This window comes from Lepidochelys kempii, chromosome 3 (genome assembly GCF_965140265.1).
Source record: "Lepidochelys kempii isolate rLepKem1 chromosome 3, rLepKem1.hap2, whole genome shotgun sequence".
Classification (NCBI taxonomy): domain Eukaryota; kingdom Metazoa; phylum Chordata; order Testudines; family Cheloniidae; genus Lepidochelys; species Lepidochelys kempii.
In genome coordinates, this window is record NC_133258.1 from 62760848 (window position 1) to 62785429 (window position 24582).

Consider the following 24582-nt stretch of genomic DNA (forward strand, 5'->3'; position numbering starts at 1 on the left):
GATGATTTCATTGTTCCCATTCTACTTGCCAGCAGTTCTGATTTGATTCACTGAAACACCATTAGCTATTCAAATACATACAGAGTTTCATTCGTGCCTATCTCTGAACTCACCAAAGCCAATTCATAAAATCACTGTCAAACACAATACAAATGGGGGGGAGGGAAGTAAAATATGTTAAAACGAGACCTTGATCTCATGTATCACAACAGGACCAGCTCTAGGTGGTTTTCTGCCCAATGCAGAAAACAACGTCTTCAGTGTCCCCCAGAAGTTGGTGGGGCAGACGGGCTAAGCAAAAAAAAAGAACAGCTGATTCAGCACCTCCGTAAGTGGGCACCCAGGCAACTGCCCTGAAAGGCTGGGCCTTTATCACAGATGCAGGCTGAATGAAATGGTTTCAGAGCCTCATTTTTTTAGAAAAAAGAAAAGCTCACGAAAGCTTATGCTCAAATACATTTGTCAGTCTCTAAGATGCCACAAGTTCTCCTTTTCTTTTTGCGGATACAGACTAACATGGCTGCTACTCTGAAACCAGTCATTTTTTTAGCATGTTCACAATGCTAGCCACATTGTAGCACTGAAGAATATTAAACCACCCTCAAAGGGAATGCTCACAAGTACTGGCTCATCTGAGCCTGTTAGTTGGGCAGTGGACCTGAGAACTTATCAGCTGATCACCAGTGGTTTCAAAGGCTTGATTCTCACTTATGCTAAGGTACTCGTATGCCATTCTGTTAGGAAAATAGGAAGTCACCTAATACTACCCTTTGGCTCAGGAGATTGTCTTTGTTGGCAGTGTTTTACTCTTTCTGCTCTCAGTCCCCATTTTAGGGGGTAGGGTATGGTCAGAGTGCATTGCACCATGGCTATTTTCTGTCTCCCAGGGTCCATAGGTCGTCATGGGAATGAGATAGTAAGTTAGAGAAGCGCTGAGGTTGCTGTAACACACACAGGGAGCTGGGCAGGATTCCAGAATATAGGAAGTGCAAAGATAGGTTAAAGCCACATTTGTCCCCACCCCAGCCTCCATTAGTTCCCCCAACCTTGGGAATGGAGCCATGATAACTCGAGCCAGTATATTGCTTTTCCAGAAGGTCACTGTTACAGTGTGATTTTTTTTAATGCACTTGGGTATAACTCAAGAAGACTGAGTTCATCCACATCATCTCTCAAAAATAAGACTATAAATCTCACTTTCTAAACCTGTTTGTTTTTCAAGTCTTTCTTCACTACAGTTTATCTTCTCTGAATCTGTGCTATCTTTTCCATAGCACTTTGGAGCGTTCTGAACTTTTAATTGGTAAAAATGGTTTAATTGGGAAATGTTGAGAACGTGCTCATTAGTGTAAATGTTTGGATGTGGGTGGCTGTTTAGTCCTTAGCAGGGTAATTAGACATTTTCCTTTGACTGCCTACAGAGCTTTGTTGAAAAAGAAACACTTAATTGTTGAACTGGGAGACCCGTCAGCAACTCCTCATTAGTACGTCTATGTCCAGAAGCAATTTGCATTACCCAATGTCGTATGCATGCTTTCAGCAAAAATTGTCTTTCCTATAAAGTCATGTGGATTGCCCTCTATAATCAACTGTTTTCGTGCTACATGTGCTCTGTTTCTGTAGCTTTAGGGGCAGATCAGTAGAGTGAAGAAGGAAAGAATAGAGCAGGATTCATGTACCTATACATGTGTGGCTAAATGCAAAAAGCCTTTGATTCAATTAAGTCTTCTCCTCTGCAATACAATCAACAACTGAGCTATGTGTGACAATAAAAATTAATATGGAAACACCTTCCCTCTAAAACAGCAAACAAATTGCGCCAATGCGTCCCATCTATACAGTGTGATCAGAACGCCAATTAAATACAAATGCATCTTAGCATCAAGGACTAGCAACACCACTGCACAGGAAAGAATCATAGAATCATAGAATCATAGAATATCAGGGTTGGAAGGGACCCCGGAAGGTCATCTAGTCCAACCCCCTGCTCGAAGCAGGACCAATTCCCAGTTAAATCATCCCAGCCAGGGCTTTGTCAAGCCTGACCTTAAAAACCTCTAAGGAAGGAGATTCTACCACCTCCCTAGGTAGCGCATTCCAGTGTTTCACCACCCTCTTAGTGAAAAAGTTTTTCCTAATATCCAATCTAAACCTCCCCCACTGCAACTTGAGACCATTACTCCTCGTTCTGTCATCTGCTACCATTGAGAACAGTCTAGAGCCATCCTCTTTGGAACCCCCTTTCAGGTAGTTGAAAGCAGCTATCAAATCCCCCCTCATTCTTCTCTTCTGCAGGCTAAACAATCCCAGCTCCCTCAGCCTCTCCTCATAAGTCATGTGTTCCAGACCCCTAATCATTTTTGTTGCCCTTCGCTGGACTCTCTCCAATTTATCCACATCCTTCTTGTAGTGTGGGGCCCAAAACTGGACACAGTACTCCAGATGAGGCCTCACCAATGTCGAATAGAGGGGAACGATCACGTCCCTCGATCTGCTCGCTATCCTTATTGAACCTCATCAGATTTCTTTTGGCCCAATCCTCCAATTTGTCTAGGTCCTTCTGTATCCTATCCCTCCCCTCCAGCGTATCTACCACTCCTCCCAGTTTAGTATCATCCGCAAATTTGCTGAGAGTGCAATCCACACCATCCTCCAGATCATTTATGAAGATATTGAACAAAACAGGCCCCAGGACCGACCCTTGGGGCACTCCACTTGATACCGGCTGCCAACCAGACATGGAGCCATTGATCACTACCCGTTGAGCCCGACAATCTAGCCAGCTTTCTACCCACCTTATAGTGCATTCATCCAGCCCATACTTCCTTAACTTGCTGACAAGAATACTGTGGGAGACCGTGTCAAAAACTTGGCTAAAGTCAAGAAACAATACATCCACTGCTTTCCCTTCATCCACAGAACCAGTAATCTCATCATAAAAGGCGATTAGATTAGTCAGGCATGACCTTCCCTTGGTGAATCCATGCTGGCTGTTCCTGATCACTTTCCTCTCATGCAAGTGCTTCAGGATTGATTCTTTGAGGACCTGCTCCATGATTTTTCCAGGGCCTGAGGTGAGGCTGACTGGCCTGTAGTTCCCAGGATCCTCCTTCTTCCCTTTTTTAAAGATTGGCACTACATTAGCCTTTTTCCAATCATCCGGGACTTCCCCGGTTCGCCACGAGTTTTCAAAGATAATGGCCAATGGCTCTGCAATCACAGCCGCCAATTCCTTCAGCACTCTCGGATGCAACTCGTCTGGCCCCATGGACTTGTGCACATCCAGCTTTTCTAAATGGTCCCTAACCACCTCTTTCTCCACAGAGGGCTGGCCATCTCTTCCCCATTTTGTGATGCCCAGCGCAGCAGTCTGGGAGCTGACCTTGTCAGTGAAAACAGAGGCAAAAAAAGCATTGAGTACATTAGCTTTCTCCACATCCTCTGTCACTAGGTTGCCGCCTTCATTCAGCAAGGGGAGCAAGAGCAATAAGAGAATTTTATTGAAAAGATGTTGTCTTATTTGAAAATTTTCAGAGTAGCAGCCGTGTTAGTCTGTATTCACAAAAAGAAAAGGAGAACTTGTGGCACCTTAGAGACTAACACATTTATTTGAGCATAAGCTTTCGTGAGCTACAGCGATGAAGTGAGCTGTAGCTCACAAAAGCTCATGCTCAAATAAATTTGTTAGTCTCTAAGGTGCCACAAGTACTCTTTTTATTTGAAAATGGCACTTGTCTTATTTGGAAAATAATAAATTAGCATTGTCTCAGGCGACTGAAAAGAATCTTTAAATCTCTTGTGATAGAAACACCTCCACCACTTGAAGGTGATGATAGTGACCTGATTGGATCTTCACAAGAAGAGGTGCAAAAACTGCTAGAAAGAGTAGCCGTGGAAGCAGAGAAGTTAGGTTTAAATGTTGGATTACACCTGGATTTATAATAAGAAGTAGTGGTAGGCCTTAGCTTGACATATGTTGTAGCCAATTCAGGCCATGATGATTCACTCGCTGTCCTTTCTTTCTTGCTCTGTCTCTGTAAAAATTGCAAGGCCAAAGTGCTAATTATTTCAGGCTGTTACAAGACAGAGAGTCTGTGCTAAGGAGTGATAAGAACTTTGAGAAAACAATGCTGCTCTTCGAAGCAGCACACTGAAACTCTCACTCTCACCCTTTGTGTGTTTTATTATGTTTATTTAGATTTCTGTATAACAAGAAAGGGTGAGAGAATTGGATTGAATCTGTTACACCCTGAAAGTTATGAAATTGTTAAGTAAAAGAATAGTTATATAAATGAAATGTAAGAATGAGTGCATGTGAGTGAGTGTTTAAAATAGGTAATTAATTAGTTAGTTGATGGTGCCAGCCTAAGAATTACAACTCCAGTATCAATGGGCCAAAGAAAGTGCAGAGTGGAGATAACCGGATGATCCCCAGAGGGCAAACTGGAATCCACCCGATCACATCAAGGATGGGAGGACAGAAGAACTAAAAAGGTAACACCCAGCTGTCAGGGAGCCGTCATGAATGTGCCATCTGCTGATTGAACTAATTAATGGTTATCTCGAATGCAACATCAGCATGATGAAGCAACCTCCATAGACTTGTATTAGACCAAAGACCTATAAAAACAGAACCAAGGGACTGAGTTCTTTGAGTCTGGTTCTGTGATCACCATCCAGGAGCATCGGATGTGCATCTGACAAAGACTCAGCTACACCCTTGTGTCCAGGCCACCTGGCCAGTGACTTGGCACGAGCAACCTTTAGGCTGGTAACTATAACAACTTTGCAGAACTTGTGTGAATGTTTATGTGAATGAATAGTGCTAATGACTGCATTTGCTGATTTTTCTGTTGTATTTACAATAAACGCAGCATTTTGCCATATCCCTCTTATAAGATCCTATAGGTGGTATTTTATTAGTGTAACATAATATCATATGAAAAGATAAAGACAAAAGTGGCACTGAAGTCTGTTGAAAAGACTAAGATATTCCTACCCTAATCTGTGGAGGCATTGGAGTGTGCTGAGCACTACAAATACTTAGGTAGTCTGATGACAAGGTACGTTAGAGATTTGACATAGAATGGGACTCATAGCTACCGCTTTAGAGACCCTCAGCCACAAATGGAGAAGCAAAGGTATTACCATGGGATGTAAAATGAAATTGTTGCAGTCTCTTGTCGTCAGCATCTTACTATATTCATGAAAGATGTGGAGTACTAGTGGCACCTTAGAGACTAACCAATTTATTTGAGCATAAGCTTTCGTGAGCTACAGCTCACTTCATCAGATGCATTCAGTGGAAAATACAGTGAGGAGACTTATATACACACAGAACATGAAAAAATGGGTGTTATCATACACACTGTAAGGAGCGTGATCACTTAAGATGAGCTATTACGAGCAAGGGGGGGGGGGAGAAAACCTTTTGTAGTGATAATCAAGGTGGGCCATTTCCAGCAGTTAACAGGAACGTCTGAGGAGCAGTGGGGGGTGGGGTGGGGGAAATAGTTTTACTTTGTGTAATGACACATCCACTCCCAGTCTTTATTCAAGCCTAACTTAATTGTATCCAGTTTGCAAATTAATTCCAATTCAGCAGTCTCTCGTTGGAGTCTGTTTTTGAAGTCTTTTTGTTGTAATATTGCGACCTTTAGGTCTGTAATCGAGTGACCAGAGAGACTGAAGTGTTCTCCGACTGGTTTATGAATGTTATAATTCTTGACATCTGATTTGTGTCCATTTATTCTTTTATGTAGAGACTGTCCAGTTTGGCCAATGTACATGGCAGAGGGGCATTGCTGGCACATGCTAGCATATATCACATTGGCAGATGTGCAAGTGAACGAGCCTCTGATAGTGTGGCTGATGTGATTAGGCCCTATGATGGTGTCCCCTGAATAGATATGGGGGGGCTTTGTTGCAAGGATAGGTTCCTGGGTTAATGGTTCTGTTGTGTGGTGTGTGGTTGCTGGTGAGTATTTGCTTCAGGTTGGGGGGCTGCTTGAATAGAGACTGGGAGTGGATGTGTCATTACCCAAAGTAAAACTATTTCCCCATGTTTATTTCCCCCCCCCCACACTGCTCCTGAGACGTTCCTGTTAACTGCTGGAAATGGCCCACCTTGATTATCACTACAAAAGGTTTTCTTCCCCCCCCCCCCGCTCTCCTGCTGGTAATAGCTCATCTTAAGTGATCACTCTCCTTACAGTGTGTATTATAACACCCATTTTTTCATGTTCTGTGTGTATATAAGTTTCCTCACTGTATTTTCCACTGAATGCATCCGATGAAGTGAGCTGTAGCTCACGAAAGCTTATGCTCAAATAAATTGGTTAGTCTCTAAGGTGCCACAAGTACTCCTTTTCTTTTTGCGAATACAGACTAACACGGCTGCTACTCTGAAACCTGTCATTATGCAAGGCACTGCATTTAGCCGTATGGAGTGGAAATCTATCAACTGCATGAAAAAACTCATACAGATACAGACAGACATCATCTTCCTTTCCAAATGCAAACAGATGGACATTGTACCAAAAGGACTGAAAATAAAAAATCCATTACAATCTACATACCACACAGACTATGCTGACAGCTTGTGCCACACACTCTCAAAGAAACTGTGGAACCACCTGATCAACATCCTCTACAGCAAACAGGGAAAGATTAAGAATGAGCTCTCAAAACTGGATACTGTCATAAAAAACCAACCTTCCACACAAGCTTCCTTGTGGCTGGACTTTACAAAAACTAGACAAGCCATTTACAACGCACACTGTGCTTCTCTACAAAAGAAAAAGGACACTAAACTATCTAAACTACTACATGCCACAAGGGGCCACAGCAGTGGTTCCCTTAACTCACCCAGCAATATTGTCAATCTATCCAACTATACTCTTAGCCCAGCAGAAGAATCTGTCCTATCTCGGGGCCTCTCCTTCTGCCCCTCCACCTCCACAAACATGATACAGTTCTGTGGTGACCTAGAATCCTATTTTCGACGTCTCCGACTCAAGGAATATTTCCAACACACCTCTGAACAACATACTAATCCACAGAGACCTTCCTACCAACACTACAAAAAGAAGGATTCTAGGTGGACTCCTCCTGAAGGTCGAAACAGCAGACTGGACTTCTACATAGAGTGCTTCCACTGACATGCACGGGCTGAAATTGTGGAAAAGCAGCATCACTTGCCCCATAACCTCAGCCGTGCAGAACACAATGCCATCCACAGCCATGCTGAGGAAACAAAACATTAAGAGGCTTTCTGCTTTGGAATTGAAATTGTACAGGTGATTGCTATGCACTAGCTATATCTTGCATATGACTAATGAGGAGGTAATTGCCTAAATTTACTGCATAACCAGAGTGACACCCAATATTATCAAGAAGATCAGTGGAAGAAAATGTGAGTGTATGGGCCATCTGGATCAGATGAGCAGAGGAAGATTTCCAGAGCAAGTTTTGTGTGGTCTGATGCTGGGGAAACGGGGTGCCCTTGGTGAGTGTCTTTTGATGACGTGGCTGACTAGATGGCATGCGGTATGGCATGCTTCTCAAGTGTGTATGAAGACTGTGAAACGTAGAGGAAGATTACTGGCCAATGACTCTAGTGTGTTGCATTTACTCTTCATTATGATGTGACTCTACTGTGCTTTGCACTATGAGAATAATAATAATAGTAGTTTTAGGCATCCTTAAGCAGTAATAAGCATTTTTATGCAGTACGGTCAAAATGGAATTGCAAGATCCCTGCTCTGAAGAGCTCACAGTTCAAGTATACATGTGATATGACCAATAAAGAGTAACAACCAGTAGGGAAGGGTAGTGGATGGAGGGGGGGGGTGGCATTGATAAGATGATGTGATTATTCTGTTTAGCCATGTGCACAACTTGCTGGTTCTATTACATTTTATTGTTATTTATTTATTTTATTGTTGCTGTTTAGTCCCTTCTTGTGAGTATTACAGAAGGAGTGAGTCTTAAGGAGGATTTGAATCTGGGGAGAGTAGTGGATTGGCAGACAAGAAATGGGAGGTCGTTCCATTGATGGGGTGGAGCAAAGAATGCATGGAGACCGGTGTGAGAAAATAGGAAAAATTTAAAACCTGCAACAGGTGCCAGTTGCAGAACAGGGGAAGGCATGGAGGGGACTGTACTAAGAGAGTGGGTTGGCTAGATAGGCAGGAGAAGAGTAATGTTAAGCACTGAAATCAAGGACAAGAAATTTAAACCTAAAGCAGGGAGAAAGGGGATTCTGTACAAGGACTGTGTGGAAACATGATGAGATCAATGGGCACATTACATAATTTACATTCTCATCACTCTAGGACTCAACAGTTGGGTGACAATGGGAGGCAGTAATGCCAAGAGAGTCATTAGCCATAGTCAAAACTAGGTTTCCTTCTTTAAAGTCAGGTGTGGTGTGTGCATTTATGATTCATATTTTGCGGGGAGGACCTGACACGCCTCTGGGCATCCCTCTGCCCTGAATGGAAGACCGGTCTGGATAGAGTCCTAGGTTTCCTTCTCTCACCACTCTTGAGCTAACAGCTCATTTCTACTTACCCCTCCTCCCCCCCCAACTTATAAGCTTTCCTTTTATGACCATTCAGACAGGTTGTTACTATATTTCTAACCCTTAGTTTCCTGCAAGTCACCTAATATGAAGGGTACTGCCTGGAAACAAATATGTAGGTGCTAAAGCAGTAACAATTTCCAAGTAGCATCTGTATGTGTCCCTGTGTAAATGGATTTAAAATCCCCAGACAAATTCCTCAGAATTAGAAAGAGTCAAAGGAACAGCGTGTCCAGGATGACAAAGCAGCCCACCAGCAATGTAACCACCCAAGAAACCCCAGAGCAAAGCATAGCCACTGGTGTTAATTGTCCAAGGAGCCAGATCTTCCACAGCTCGGCCCCTGTGCCTAGTCTGATGTGGTTGGGTAATTGGGATACCCCACCACATCCCTCCTTGAATATTTACAAAAAGCATTTTAAATACTTCTCTCATTTCAGAAAAGAAATACAAGCACAGTCTTGTTATGAACATGGTGTGTATAGACATAGTTTATCTGTGGTTGTAGAGATGGTCCTGTGATTAAGGTACTGGCCTAGAACTCTAGAGGCCTGGGTTCAAATGCCAGCTGTACTACAGACTTTCTGAGTGACGTTGGGCAAATCACTTAGCTGCTCTGTGCCGCAGTTCACAACTGTAAAGTGGGGATGATGCTGATGATACTTCCCCACATTTTGGCAGGCTTAACTATGAACAAAATCACATACTAGTTTGAATGCTAAAGTCAGTGTAAATCCAATACAGAATATTTTAATCAAACTGTAACTAACAAAGTTCTGGAAATATTACTGTATAAAAATGACCCACTGGTTTAAGTATGATATGAAATGTTTCTTGGCTTGCGTTTCAGCTGCTGCAAATCACAGAAGAGGTAGAGAAATTAAAGTGGCTTAGTCCAGACCAATTCATAATGACTCATAGCTCAGGCTGATCATCCTTTTCTCCCTAGCAGTGCCGAACAGATAAAGACAATCTATAAATTATTAGCTAAGCTAGAACACGTTACTGAAACTTGGCAACACATAACTAGATTCACCTTAGAAACTCTCACAGTCCTCCTGGTTGTTGTATTACACTGTATGAAAATATCTATTTCACCCATGTCATAGAATCATAGAAGGTTAGGGTTGGAAGGAACCTCAGGAGGTCATCTAGTCCAAACCCCTGCTTGAAGCAGGACCAATCCCCAATTTTTGCCCCAGATCCCTAAACTCACAACTGAACTCACAACCCTGGGTTTAGCAGGCCAATGCTCAAACTACTGAGCTATTCCTCCCCCCATAGAGCTAAGGGTAGCCTAGAATTCCTCCTTCCTGTAAGGGGTTAAGAAGCTCAGATAACCTGGTTGGCACCTGACCAAAAGGACCAATGGGGAAAGAAGATACTTTCAAATCTTCTTGCGGGGGTGGGAGGAGGGGGAAGAGAGGCTTTGTTGGTGTGTTCTCTGGGGAAAGCAGAGAAGCATCAGGTCAAAAACTCCTTCTCCTATAAGCCATCCTGTACAAGCCTCTGATATTACAAAAAGAGTAAGTAAATAAGGCAAGGCACGTTAGATTAGCTTCTGTTTTCAACTTGTGAATTTTTCTGCAGGAGGTTAACTACCCTGCCCTCAGGCAGAAACCAAAAAAAAACAATTCCAACTGCTCTCAGATAAAAGAACAAAAAAAAGTCCTTTTAAACTCCTACTGTGCTTTTGGTTCAAAATAATCCCACCACGCTGCCACCATGTCAGGGTTCCTTCCTCATGCTGCAGTACAGATGTGGGGACCCGCAAGAAAGAGCCCCTAAACTTATTTTTACCAGCTTAGGTTAAAAACTTTCCCAAGGCACAAATTCCGCCTTGTCCTTGAACAGTATGCTGCCACCACCAAGTGATTTAGACAAAGAACCAGGGAAAGGACCAGTTGGAGTCCTATTCCCGCAAAATATTCCCCAAAGCCCTACACCCCCTTTCCTGGGGAAGGCTTGAGAATAATATCCTCACCAATTGGTACAGGTGAACACAGACCCAAATCCTTGGATCTTAAGAACAATGAAAAATCAATCAGGTTCTTAAAAGAAGAATTTTATTTAAAAAAAAGGTAAAAGAATCACCTCTGTAAAATCAGAATGGTAAATACTTCACAGAGTAATCAGATTCAAAACACAGAGGATTCCCCTCTAGGCAAAACTTTAAAGTTACAAAAAACCAGGATAAACCTCCCTTTAGCAAAGGAAAAATTCACAACTTGAAAACAAAAGGTAATCTAACATGCCTTGCCTTATTTACTTACTCTTTTTGTAATATCTGAGGCTGGTACAAGATGGTTTATAGGAAGAGGAGTTTTTGACCTGATGCTTCTCTGCTTTCCCCAGAGAACACACCAACAAAGCCTCTCTCTGTCCCCCCCCCAGCAAGAAGATTTGAAAGTATCTTCTTTCCCCATTGGTCCTTTTGGTCAGGTGCCAACCAGGTTATTTGAGCTTCTTAACCCCTTACAGGTAAGGAGGAATTCTAGGCTACCCTTAGCTGTATGGTTATGACAACCCACATGGCCTAAGTAGTAGGATAGATGTAAGTAACTGTTAGATATAGATAACTGTTCCCCACTTGTACGACATTGTAAGTATGGGAGATGTGGCCAAGAGCACACGAAATAGTGTATAGCAACCTTTAACTTTGTTTAAGACAAATCCCTTTACTGTAATGTTTCCATCTAAGATACACTTTGAATTGTTTTGTATACTTCGTCTGGCCATAAAACAGCATTCTTCATACACAGAACCCCTGGAAAAGGGAACCAGTGTGCCTAAGAATGGAGAAAGCCACAATCCAATGCTAAAACAGATGCCTTATGCCACCAACAAATAGAACTTAGACACTGCTCTCAGGCTATTTGACCCCTCATGACTGCTCAAAGGGGAGGTAACAAAGAGGAGGGGTGGGTACCAGAAACCATCCTCCTCCTCTTGTAAACCTTGAGCAGATACTGACTGCAACTGAAGTCTTGTGCTCTCCTGAGTGTAAGGACTGCTGCAGGCTGGCAGTATTCACTGGCCCAAATTGGGCAAGGAGGAGGGGGCCCATGGGCACATGACTATGCCAGCCAGCAGAGTGGAGCACAGACAGCACACACCTAAAGGGTGATGCAGCATCTGTGCTGTGCTCCTCCCTGCATGCCTGAGAGCTCTCCTGGAATTCCCCCTAGAGTAGTGAACCTCAGAACTGTGGCTTAATGCCAAATTTTAGCCCTTGGACTGGAGGTGTCAATGACATTTACTTGAGCCTTATTTCAAATATTTGCGCAGTTAATACAACATTAACACATCCAGTTAACAATGACTCACTCACCAGGTAAATAATTATTGTTTGCAAATCCTGAAGATATTCGTAGAATCATAGAATATCAGGGTTGGAAGGGACCTCAGGAGGTCATCTAGTCCAACCCCCTGCTCAAAGCAGGACCAATCCCCAACTAAATCATCCCAGCCAGGGCTTTGTCAAGCCTGACCTTAAAAACCTCAAAGGAAGGAAATTCCACCACCTCCCTTGGTAACAAGTTCCAGTGCTTCACCACCCTCCGAGTGAAAAAGTTTTTCCTAATATCCAACCTAAACTTCTCCCACTGCAACTTGAGACCATTACTCCTTGTTCTATCATCTGGTACCACTGAGAACAGTCTAGATCCATCCTCTTTGGAACCCCCTTTCAGGTAGTTGAAAGCAGCTATCAAATCGCCCCTCATTCTTCTCTTCCGCAGACTAAACAATCCCAGTTCCCTCAGCCTCTCCTCATAAGTCATGTGTTCCAGTCCGCTAATCATTGTTGTTGCCCTCCGCTGGATGCTTTCCAATTTTTTCACATCCTTCTTGTAATTCATCTTGTCTGGGAGAAGTGCCATGGGATCTTTAATGCCCACTATTGGTCAGGAGATAGAGCAGTACAAAAATAAGTGCTTCATGAAATTTTTCATACTTTTTTGCGATTTTGTTTCATGAAATTTCACTTTTTCTTAAATGTTGATTTGGTTGCGATTTCAATTAAAATAGCTTTTTCACTGACATACTATATACCCTCCAAAACAAAAAAGCACCATGAGAAAATATACATTGTTGCATGTATGAAGAAAAAAAACATTTTCATCCCCAAACCAGGCCTAGTTGTGCTTTAAAACATTTCCACATTCTCATTGGAAAATGGGACAGGTATTGCTTTAACTAAATGCAAAGAAATGAGCCTATTTGCATGGTTTATATTGAAACATGAAAATCCCTGAACCAGGTAGTTTTGCTTTTGTTCCAAATGTTTTTCACACTAATAATCAGGACTTCTGGACTAAAAGATGATTCTTCCAACCATCCCGGGCTTGCTAACCCCATATAGGAGAATTGGTTATGTACTGAGTCAGAGGGAAGAATGCCACCGATGGAATCACTATCACTACTTCCTGGAGTCTCATGGGCTTTCCTTGGACGTCTCCCAAATAAATATTAACTGTGAAGACACAGGGGCTGCTGGAATGGCGCACCCAGTGGTCCCCCTAGTTTAGTATTATGTCTCTGACTCTCAACAGTGTCAGATGCTTCAGAGGGAGGTGCCAAGGATAGATAATTGTGAAATAATCTGCCCATACTGGAAATTTCTTCCTAACTCTCTGTCAGTGTTTAACTTATGCCCTGAAGTAAGAGAGTTAATATGCTGAATTTTTATGCTATCTAATATAAGTACAGATATTCTCATTGTCTGTATAAATGTCCAGTCTGTTTTTTAATCCTATTGAGCTCATAGTCTTAGCGAGCTCTAGTAACATAGAGATATACAGGTTCATTATGCATTGTGTTTAAAAGAAGTAGTTCGTTATATGAGTTTGTGCACTGTACCTTTACATTTTGAAGAACTTCGTGTACAGTGACAGAAGCTATTTTATGCTGACTTGGTACAGAAGAGACATAAACGGTGCTCTCCCCTGAAGATATGATTTTGTGCTTGTTGTTATTCCTTTCCTTCGCCTGAAAGAACTTATTTTACACTGAACATAAAAATGAGAGAGAGTGAGTACATTGTGAAAGAATAAAGACAAGTACATTGTGAAAGAATAAAGACAAAGCACTCAGACTTCAACATATCATCTACAAATAGTGGGCTATTTTAATCTTTGCACAGATTAAAGAAGATCAACAGCTACTTCCAAAATCATGCAAGAATAACACCAGACACATAAATTAGCAGCTTTGACATGAGGAAGTACTGGATGAGGAAGGAGCACTCTTCCCTGTCAGTCAGTCCTGAATCAATTCTGCTACTCTTTTCTGGAGGAGATTTAAAACTGTGGTTTGATCCAAACCACGAGCCATGAAAGGTCTGACTCTCTCTGTTGACTCAGTATCAGGCTTTCACTATCCCATGCCACATTTTGCAAGATCATGGATTTCCTGGACTAAATTGAATTTGCATTCTGCCAAACTATGACTACTCCATAGAGCAATTTCAAACAGAGAAATGATTCTCCACTTTTTTCATTAAAAATTAGTGTGTAGTATCGTTGGTACAGAGTGTGGTCCATGTTCCATCTTAGAACTAGGTACGCTGTAGTGATGGATGAACAGTCGCTCTGTATTGTAGGCATGACTGGTAGCAATGCTTGTTAGTAAGAATGTCTGACATTTCCCATTGTGAGACCCTGTTTTCAGTTGCTTATAACTTTGCCAGAATTTAACCACTGGGGCTGAAATTTGTAATGCCAGGTGTCTGCCTTGGACTGACTTTTTTTTTTGGGGGGGGGGGGGGGGAAATGGGATAAATTTTAGCCAGAATGGTTCAGCCATTTTTGAGAATGGGGCTGGGGGAAAATACATTGTTTTGCCTTTATTAAAAAATTCTGGTGACCTTTTCTAGAAAAGCTCCAGTGCTGCCATGCTTTGCAGCAGGGACTAATTATTATTGAGGAAAAAATCTAGCTTTCGTGCAATGTCACAGTTGATATTAAGCATGGCGAGCCCATTCAAACGCTCTTGTCCCACAGTTGAATGGTGATAGTTCTTTACCTGCTTCAACACGTTGAAGGTGTGTTCACCTGAAGCCACTGATGCAGGCAAACTGACAAAAATATGCAATGCAATTGTGATATTAGGAAACACCCCAGAGAATCCAAGTTTGAGTATTTCTTGAAGCAATTCCTTTGGCTTGCAATCCAATTTAAAGTTCGTGGAATATATTCGTTTGAGGAAGATGACCTTGTCACGGAGATCTTTTGAGATTTTTTTGTTGTACTGTTGCTGAACTTGTTCAGCTGCAGAAAGTAGATCTTCATTACTCAGTCTGTTGAACTGCCAAAGAAACCCAAAAAGGGTACAAATTAGTTGCAGTGACTCAAATTGATGTGTAAGACCTGATTGAATAGAATCAATGAGGACAAGGAAGACATTAACCCTATAATGCTGCTCGGCATCGGATTCAGTAGGTAAATTGCAATTGGTGGAGCACTCAGATGAAATGCCAAATATTCTGTGCTACTAATTTGGACTCAGTCAGGATTGCATCCCATTGTTCATGAATCTGTTGAATGCCATGGATAAGAGTTTCAGTGCTATCCCTCTCAACATCAAGTGTAGCATTGCATACTTCAATTACCAGATTAGTTTGGTGGATCATTGTAAGTAACTTCATCCACACAGATGACATCAGAACGCATTCAAATTTGGACATGTGCTTCTGAATAGACTGAAGTTCAGTTCAATCCTGTGCAGTGAGATTCAGTGAGAGATTCAAGCTCATTTAAAGCCTTTCTCATTGAATTCAAATGCTGTGCAACTGGTTGAACACCATCAATCCATGCAGGCCGTCTAGTTTTGGATATTCCATGCAGTGAAACAGGAAGATATTGTTTCAGAATTTTCCACCTTTGTGAACTGCTACTGAAGAGATCGTACATTTGCTGAACAGTTCCAAAGTAAGTAATTTCCTCCTTGCATGATTCAGCACAGTCAACACCTACAAGCTTTAGTGTGTGGTTTCCACAATTGGAGAAAATACAGTTTGAATTATACTCAAGCAGAACTGCTTGTACACCTTTGTACTTCCCAGCCATATTAGATGCATTGTCATAGGCTTGACTAATGCAGACTTGAAAATCTAACTTAAAACCTTCTAGAATTGCTAGTACTTGAGCAGCAATTTCTTTTCTAGTTTTTCTCATGAAATTATCAAACAAAATAAACCTTTCTTCAATTGAAAATTTTGAGCTGTCTACAATCTTAACATATCGAATAACCATAGTAGTCTGTTCCTTGTGAGAACAATCTGGAGTGGCATCAACAATGATTGAAAAATACTTGGCATTTCAAATCTCATCAAGAATTGTTGTTTGTACGAATGACCCACATAGCTCAATAAACTAGTTTTGTATGCGTGTGGAGAGATAATGGACTTGCATGTGCTTTTGACTCTCTTGCAATTCTCAAACACGTTTAACATGCTTTGATAAAAGTGGGTCATATTTGCTGAGGAGCTCAACTATGCCTAGACATTTTCCATTTTCATGATCACCAATATATTGACTGGAACCAAAAAAAGCCAATTCCCGCTCAGAAAGAAAAAGGATGACATTCAGGATGCGCTCAAGAAGTTTTTTCCGGTTGTTCATTTCTGTAGAGAGTTCAGTCAAGAGTAAATTCTCAACTGAACTTTCAGCTGATCCTGCCCTACTGGCTGATTTCCACGCAACAGTTTTCTTTGTGTGACACTGAACTCTCATGTGATGGTATTCGGTCTTTCAACTTCCTCCAACCTCTGTTGATGCATTTGCAGCACTTTTGTTCAAAATGAGCAGGATGCACAGTACAGAGATTGTTTTTCCATACTCCAGCATAACCAGTCTCTTGTGCAGGTCTCACCTTTGGAAGATTTTTTCGTCAACAGATGAGTAGGGGAAAAGCATGATTATCAGCATCTCATGAAATGTTACTCGGAATTTCAAAACAACGAATTTGAAGAAAATATTGCACTTGGGCAGCATTGCTCTTGTCAATAATTCCAAACCTGTAGTACTCATGAATTGCTCTTGCTGCGTAAGATCTACATCTTCCTGTTGCTGTTGAGTTTCTTGATCATACACAGGATCTTCTGCTGCATCTGTTACTCTTGGCACATCTCCTTCTTGCCTACTGTCCTCATAGAATCATAGAATATCGGGGTTGGAAGGGATCTCAGGAGGTCATCTAGTCCAACCCCCTGCTCAAAGCAGGACCGATCCCTAATTAAATCATCCCAGCCAGGGCTTTGTCAAGCCTGACCTTAAAAACTTCTAAAGAAGGAGACTCCACCACCAATGTTCAGGTATTGGCATTGAAATATCACCTGTTGCACTTGTGGAGTTTTCATTATCTGTAGCATTGTTTGTTGAGTAAGGTGTGTTTTCCAGTAGTTTGAGAAATTAAGTTACTGGCTTTGAGCTCTTAGCTGCTGCTTCACTCAGTTGTTTTCGCCGTCTCTTTTGAACCACTTTCAAATCTGCTCTTCATAGTGATCTATCTGGTCAATATGTAGCCTATCCACACTTGAAATATTCTGCTGTAAATAAGTAGCTTAACTACACTTGGAATCTTCTACTGTAAACATGTACACAAATGCTGAATGGTACACAAATGCTGAAAAGACTTAAAATGAAGGAATACTAATTAAGAACACAAAATGAAACTGTCAGACAGGTTTCAGAGTAACAGCCACGTTAGTCTGTATTCACAAAAAGAAAAGGAGTACTTGTGGCACCTTAGAGACTAACCAATTTATTTGAGCATGAGCTTTCGTGAGCTACAGTTCACTTCATCGGATGCATACTGTGGAAACTGCAGAAGACATTATATACACAGAGACCATGAAACAATACCTCCTTCCACCCCACTCTCCTGCTGGTAATAGCTTATCTAAAGTGATCATCAAGTTGGGCCATTTCCAGCACAAATCCAGGTTTGTGGGGCGGAGGGTGAGAAAACCTGGATTTGTGCTGGAAATGGCCCAACTTGATGATCACTTTAGAAAAGCTATTATCAGCAGGAGAGTGGGGTGGGAGGAGGTATTGTTTCATGGTCTCTGTGTATATAATATCTTCTGCAGTTTCCACAGTATGCATCCGATGAAGTGAGCTGTAGCTCACAAAAGCTTATGCTCAAATAAATTGGTTAGTCTCTAAGGTGCCACAAGTACTCCTTTTCTTTTTGTCAGACAGGTTATTATCCTTATCACTGAATCAAAATGCAAGCACGCAAGGTATAATATAACAGGCTGAGCTGAAGACAAAGGGATGATATATATAGTAAACGCAGAGGTGGATACAGACAGAGGGATAATGTCCAAAAATTTCAAACGTGTGTCCTCACGAAACTCACTGTACAAGATTGTCCTCACAGATTTTCACCTTGAATCTGGGCCTATAGAAAAGAAAAGCCTAGGATGATGGCCAAGCTACCAAGCTAGGGCTCAGCCAACCAATCAGTCACCTCTTTTAGCTGCCAAATGAAGATAATAAGGAGGAATTCTCACACATAATAATTCCTTAGTCAACTAGACATAAAACTATAAAGACACTAAAATGTAACAATTCTGTACCTTTCAACACGCACTTGATGCAGCACCAGCCACTAGTAGTGGTTTATGTATATAATCAGCTGATCTGAGAAGACATGTTCATCACGATCTAACCTTGTGCCATCAGAACCGATAAATTTTTATTAATATTTATGAATATTTTAAACTCTTTAATATGACAAAATCTATATCAGTTAACAAAAAATTATGTCTTTTACCAAATCACATCTCTTATTTGCTTAAATTTGCAGCTCTAAGCTGAGAGAGTGTGTCACATTTTGGTCCAATAGGGATGTGCATTAAAACAAGCTGTGAAACTTATCAAATCCCAAAAAATTAACAAGTGTCTAAATTTGAGGTCCCCTTTGAGCTTGAGGCCCAGGCCAAATGGCCCTCGTGGCCCCGCCTCTGCTTTGCCCTACATAGGCCAACATCCCTTCCAACCCTTTAGCCAGGGTTGGGGCCTCCCTTTGAACAGAGAGTCATGTTTGTTTGCTGAATCACAATGAAGGTCACGGTTTGGTTCAGGCTCATCATTTTACATCAAAAGCCCTTTCTTTTTTCCCTAGCCTCTGGAAAACTCTGCCTGAACCAGTATATCCAAACCCTTCCAGGGGATGGAAACTCTTTGGAGTTGTTTAATCTGTGACTCGCCTTAACAACAACTCCCCACGCCCAAACTGTTTTTTCATTCCTAGAGGAGCTGTGGTAACCCTCCCACATGGAGTAGAACACAATCATACATAAGCCATTCATAAATTTAAAACAACAGTCTCCCAAAGATACTGCATGGGGTTGTAATATCTGTCAGAGCAGCCATCTGTATTTTCCCTCCTGAGTCTCTTTTTGAGTCCCTTTGCTGAAAAGGCAGCGATAGGTGGAATAGCCCATCCTCTCCTTATATTGTCCACCCATTAGGTCTAATTTCCAACACATCACTTGTGGTCTATTAGGTCCCAGTCGCTCACTGTTCTTGTTGATCAAGCAAGATTTTAACAGAGTCCTTGAATTATATCAGCAGGCCTAGTTGTTTGGCCTTAGTCTTTTTGTCTCCCTTTTGCCCCTTTTCGTATCAAAACATTTTTTGCTATAAGTCAACGTGACATCTCATGAGCTTCGTGTATTTCTCACGCTGGAGTTTACAATTAGGCTAAATTTGTAGGTCCAATTATTACAACATAACAAAGGGAGAACTAAGAATGAGTGGGGAAAGTAAATGGGACTGGGGGCAGGGATTGGTTGTTGGGGATTGGTCCTGCTTTGAGCAGGGGGTTAGACTAGATGACCTCCTGAGGTCCCTTCCAACCCTGATATTCTATGATTCTATGACAGTAATACTGGCACTGGGAGTGCAGTTGGGAGATTGGGACTGGGAGCATGGAGGGAGTGACTAGGACTATCTGGTCAATGAGACTGGAACTAGGAAGGGAAGACTGAGGAGTGGAGACTGGGACTGGCTAGGAGAGGAAAGGTGGGAAAGAGACAGGAGTAAGGGGATGGGCCAGAAGAGGTCAAGTTTGGTTGGGGAAGGCACTAGATTAGGCTCTCCTCTAGAACCTGGAATGGAACTCAAAATTCCTGAATCTAATCCCTCCTTTGCTGTCAGCAAATAATCATGAAAGCTATTGGTACAGTCAAGCTCATTCCCATCTACTGCTGATCTACATCAAGGATGACAGCCTACTAGTACTATTGGTTAAGCCATTAGCTCAAGTGGCTGATCTCTGTGCCATGGATCTCAAGGGTTCAGCCCTTCTGTTGACCTGGGTGGGTTGCAATGTAATGTCACAGGATGGAATTTCTGTTCCTTCTGGACTTTTTTAAAAGCCTGGGAAATTACACACACACACACACAATCTTAAAAGAATATTATTAAGGTTCCAAAGTTAAGCATTCAATAGTTGTCAGAAAATAGATTGCCTGTGCAACCTTAATTTGGCCCCCCTACTGTGTATGCATTGAGAGAGTCTTTAATTAGTTCTCATGCATGAGCAATGTATAGTTATACTGCTGCCGTGCAGCTCTCCAGACTTGCACAGTCTTGCTTCTGATGTCCCACTTTGAACAATATATTTGAAATCCTCACCCCACTGAAGTCTTTGGCAACATTTCGTTGACTTCAATGGAGCCAAGATTTCACCCCAAGTCCCAGAAAATAAATATGAGCTTCCCTCAGTTTGAAAGGAAAGCAATGAATCTGGGATATTTTCCTTCAGAATTGAAAGACTTAACTTGTATTGTGTAAGGTTCAGATTAGGTCTTTATAAGAGTGAGAAATCTATCATTTTGGTTGTGGTTGTAGATTGACTAAACTCTTATTTTTGTGTTCAGGCTGTGAGTAGGTATCATTTGTAATTCAAAGCATCAGACAAGCTATAATAAGGGTACAGTCATTTTGTTACTCACCCCCTGGTTCTCAATGGGCAGGCAATAACTATTTGTATGATGTATATCTAGGCTCAGCTTTATTAAAGTGCAGACCTATCGGGAGTAAAATTGTGCTTGGATCTTTTCTACTATCAGGAAGAAGTTACCAAGCGCTGAAAGAATAAGTGGCAGCTACACACTATGATTTACAGAATTTGTTCCTAGCATTCAGTTCTCCTAAACTTGTCATAATATTCTCAGTCTTGATGCCTCATTTCCACTGCAGGAATTCAGGATAACATATTTGCTTAAAAATGCATTTTGAATGTTCATATTCTGACATGTTATTTGAGACCTCTGTTTACCTTAGAAACACAATTCATGGGCACTCAGCTTCATGGGCACTCAGCCTTGAATTTCTGTTGAAGCTGTATGTTAGTGACTCAGTGCTTTGGAATTCAGCTCACAGTAGAGTTTTCTGTCGCTTTGTTCTTTCTCCACATGTTTTCATGTCTGAAGTAACATACAATGTTATACATGATTAATCCCTGCATCATTTTGTCCCCAGTTAAAAACATGCTATTTGCAAGTGGGATACTAGGCACAGCACACAAAATAAATATTTGTGACTGATTTTATACCATTCTTGATGTGGAATGAATGCAAGGTAGAGTGGGCACTTACCACTCAATGATTTTGCTCAGTCTTAATTGGGCAGTACTTGTATTATTTACAGCAGTGTTCTCCAACCTTCTTATGCACTTTCCTCAGGCAGCTCCCTGTCAGTGGCGCAGTGGGGTTAAGGCAGGCTTCCTGCTGCCCCGGCCCCACGTCGCTCCTGGAAGTGGTCAACGCACTCCTGCGGCCCCTGGGGGGGGGCGGTATGTGGCTCCGTGCGCTACCCCTCTCTGCAGGCACCGCCCCCGCAGCTCCCATTGGCCACAGCTCCCCATTCCCGGCCAATAGGAGCTGTGGGGGCAGTGCTTGCAGGAAGGAGCAGTGCCTGGAGACCCCTTGACCCCCCTTCCCCACCGGGCTGCAGGGACATGCTGGCTGCTTCTGGGAGCGGTGTGGGGCTGTTGCAGTCCCATTGTGCGGTCGCGGACGGAGATCATGATCGACTGGGAGAGTCTCCAGGATTGGTGACCACAGATTTAGAGTGTGTCATAAAAGTACATACCTACTTTTTCACTAACAAGATGCTCTGCACAAAAGTCATTTCTTTTCTTTTCAGGTAGGTTAATTAGCCTCCTATTTATTTAATAGTAATCATGCAGGGCAGTATGTGGACAGCACTTTCTGGTTACTGCCCTGGCACTGTTATACTCACAAACATTGCTCCATATTTTTTTAATTCACTAAGTAACTCAATTTCAGATCACCTTACAATTTATAATCTCTCTTGTCAACTAATAAATACGTTCCAGCTGTTTTTGAAGGTGTCTTAAGCAGACAAGGGCACTGTAGATAGAAGTAATGTGTTCTGCTATTAATCTAGTTAACTTCCTATAAAATCTAGTCTCTCTCATCACTCAGTGGGTATGCTTATTCTTTGTTGCTGTAAGTTCTTTTTAAGTGTCCGTCATCAAGTGTAGTTTATGAAAGATTTGGTGCCTTGGGCAATACAAACTAAATTGGTTCCTTAGCATTGTAACAATGTATAAAGGACACTACCCAGCTGGAAAACTAAGGGACAGATCCACCACTTGCGTAAACAGTTGTAGCTCTGTAGACATCTGCTAAGCTGTGACACTTTACACATGTTGAGGATCTGGCCCAAAAACTAAAAATAATTCTGTGACATAAAATTAGCATACTTTAAGGACTTTAAGTTTCATTCATAGATTTTAAGGCTAGAAAGGATCATTGGACAGTCTAGTCTGACCTCCTGTATAACACAGGCATTATACTTTCACTCAGTGATCCCAGTATTGAGCCCATAACTTGTGTTTGGTTAAAGTATATTTTTCACACATCCAGTCTTGATCTTAAAGACACAAAGAGATGGAGAATCCTCCACTTCACTTAGGAGTTTCTTCCAGTGGTTCATCACAGTCACTGTTAAAAATGTGGGCTTTATTTCTAATTTAACTTTGTCTGGTTTTAACTTGCAGTCATTGAAAATCCTGTTCAGTGATGGAATACTGCAAAATGACCATTTCTTCCAGCCATTCATGAGTGCAAAGCAATAACGGATTCTTCAGCCACTGCCGTAACTGTGACAGAGAATCTAGAATTGAGTGCAGAAGTTTTGTGCACATTTCATTGTGAATTTGAATTTGGTTCTGTTTTTACTAAGCCTCAGTCCTGCAAACTCTTGCACCTGTACATTTAAAGTGACTGGTGATTTTGGGTGCCTCAGTTTTTTGGGGGGCCCAGCTTGAGATGACACCTTAAAGAGGCCTGACTTTTAGAAACTGCTGAGAAAATCAGTTCCCTTTAAACTGTCTCAAATTATGCGCCTAAAATAACAAGTCACTTCTGAAAATATAGGTCTTAAGCAGGCGGATAATTTTACTCTGGTAGTAGTCCTGTCAGAAGTCAATAGGGCTACTCATATGAGTAAAGATAATTGCATGCTTAAGTATTTGAAGACTCAGGCCTAAACATAGGCTGTGAAAACATGTAAAATGATTGTTTATTATTTATACTGAAAGTTGTGCCCGAAGATACGTTAGGTGCTTTCTTAACAAAAAGGAAGATGCTGTTGCTGCCTGAAAGAGCTTACAATCTAAGAAAGGCAAACAAGACAAATCAAACAATCAAAACAAACTAGAGATAAACAACATACAAGAAATATCTGCAGTGATGTTAGATATATTTCTTATTAGTTACTTTCCCTTCTCCTTTCTGCACTTAATTGCTCCCCCTGCCTTCTGTCCAGGTGCTCTCTGGTGCCTGCTTTGCCATGGTTGCCCCAATGTGCCCAACTTCCACTCTGCCCAACTCATGTCATAGCTTCAAGCCCAGCATGAAAGTCTACGGGAGAGCATCAGCCAGTCAGATGATGACCATATCAAAGAAAGTGCCCAAAGAAAGTCAAGTGGGGCAAGGGCAAAGGTCCATATAGACCCACCTTCAGTCACTGACCATTTCTTCTGCTTGCTCTTTCTCACATTCACCCCAAAATCAATAGCATTTGGTTTTCAAGTCTTTTCACAGACAAGTGACCATTTTCATAGAATTTTGCAAAACTAAGAAACACCCCCAAACAGAGCAATCTTGCCCAGTTGCTAGAAAGGCTGGGAGAGCTCATTTTGTGACATTTTAGAACCCATTTGAAATGCACCCCTTCTAGATTCAGAACAGCATAGGCCTTCAGACATTTGAAGTTCATCTCTTATTTGGCTCTGGCAAAAAATGAATTCTAGGCTTGGCTGCTGTGTTTAAGAAATAAAAATTCCCTTGCTAGTCCCAGAAGCAAAGCAAACAGTCATCCTCATTGTTTGGATAGTGCAAGCTTCTATTTAGTTAGGAACAGATGCTTTTAAAATAACATTTTCCTTCAAAAACAATTATTTAAATTAAGGACAAAATGGTTAGTGCAAGTCAGTTTTCCAAACACTCTACCTCAGAGTCAGACTTTGTAAAACTCAAAATGCCATGAGACTCTCCAGTCCCTGCAATCTAGAACTAAACCTCCCCTAGAGCCATGCTTTCCGTCATGAAGGAGTGAAAAATGATATTCTTAACTGAGGAATGTCTTTCCCAAGCCAAATTGGGGGAAGCTTATTATTACTATTCATTAGCTAAACAAATTTGAGTATAGACTGTTCCCATTGTGTTCCGGGGACCTGATTATTTGAAACTTTGTTTCTGACCCAGGGGATAAACAAATAAGAGTCTGTGACAGACTATATTCTTATGATCACCACTTTTACAAGATTATGATAAATTTTTACAGACTATGCCTTGTGAGGTATCAGTTGAAAACCCATAATCTACTGAATATTATTGTCCTGGTAAAATGTGTGTAGCAACATTGTATGTAAAGTTATTTTTACTGTATGAAATTGCTGAGACATGCTCCAAATGTAGAAAAGCAGCCCAGACCAGTTCCTCAGAGACA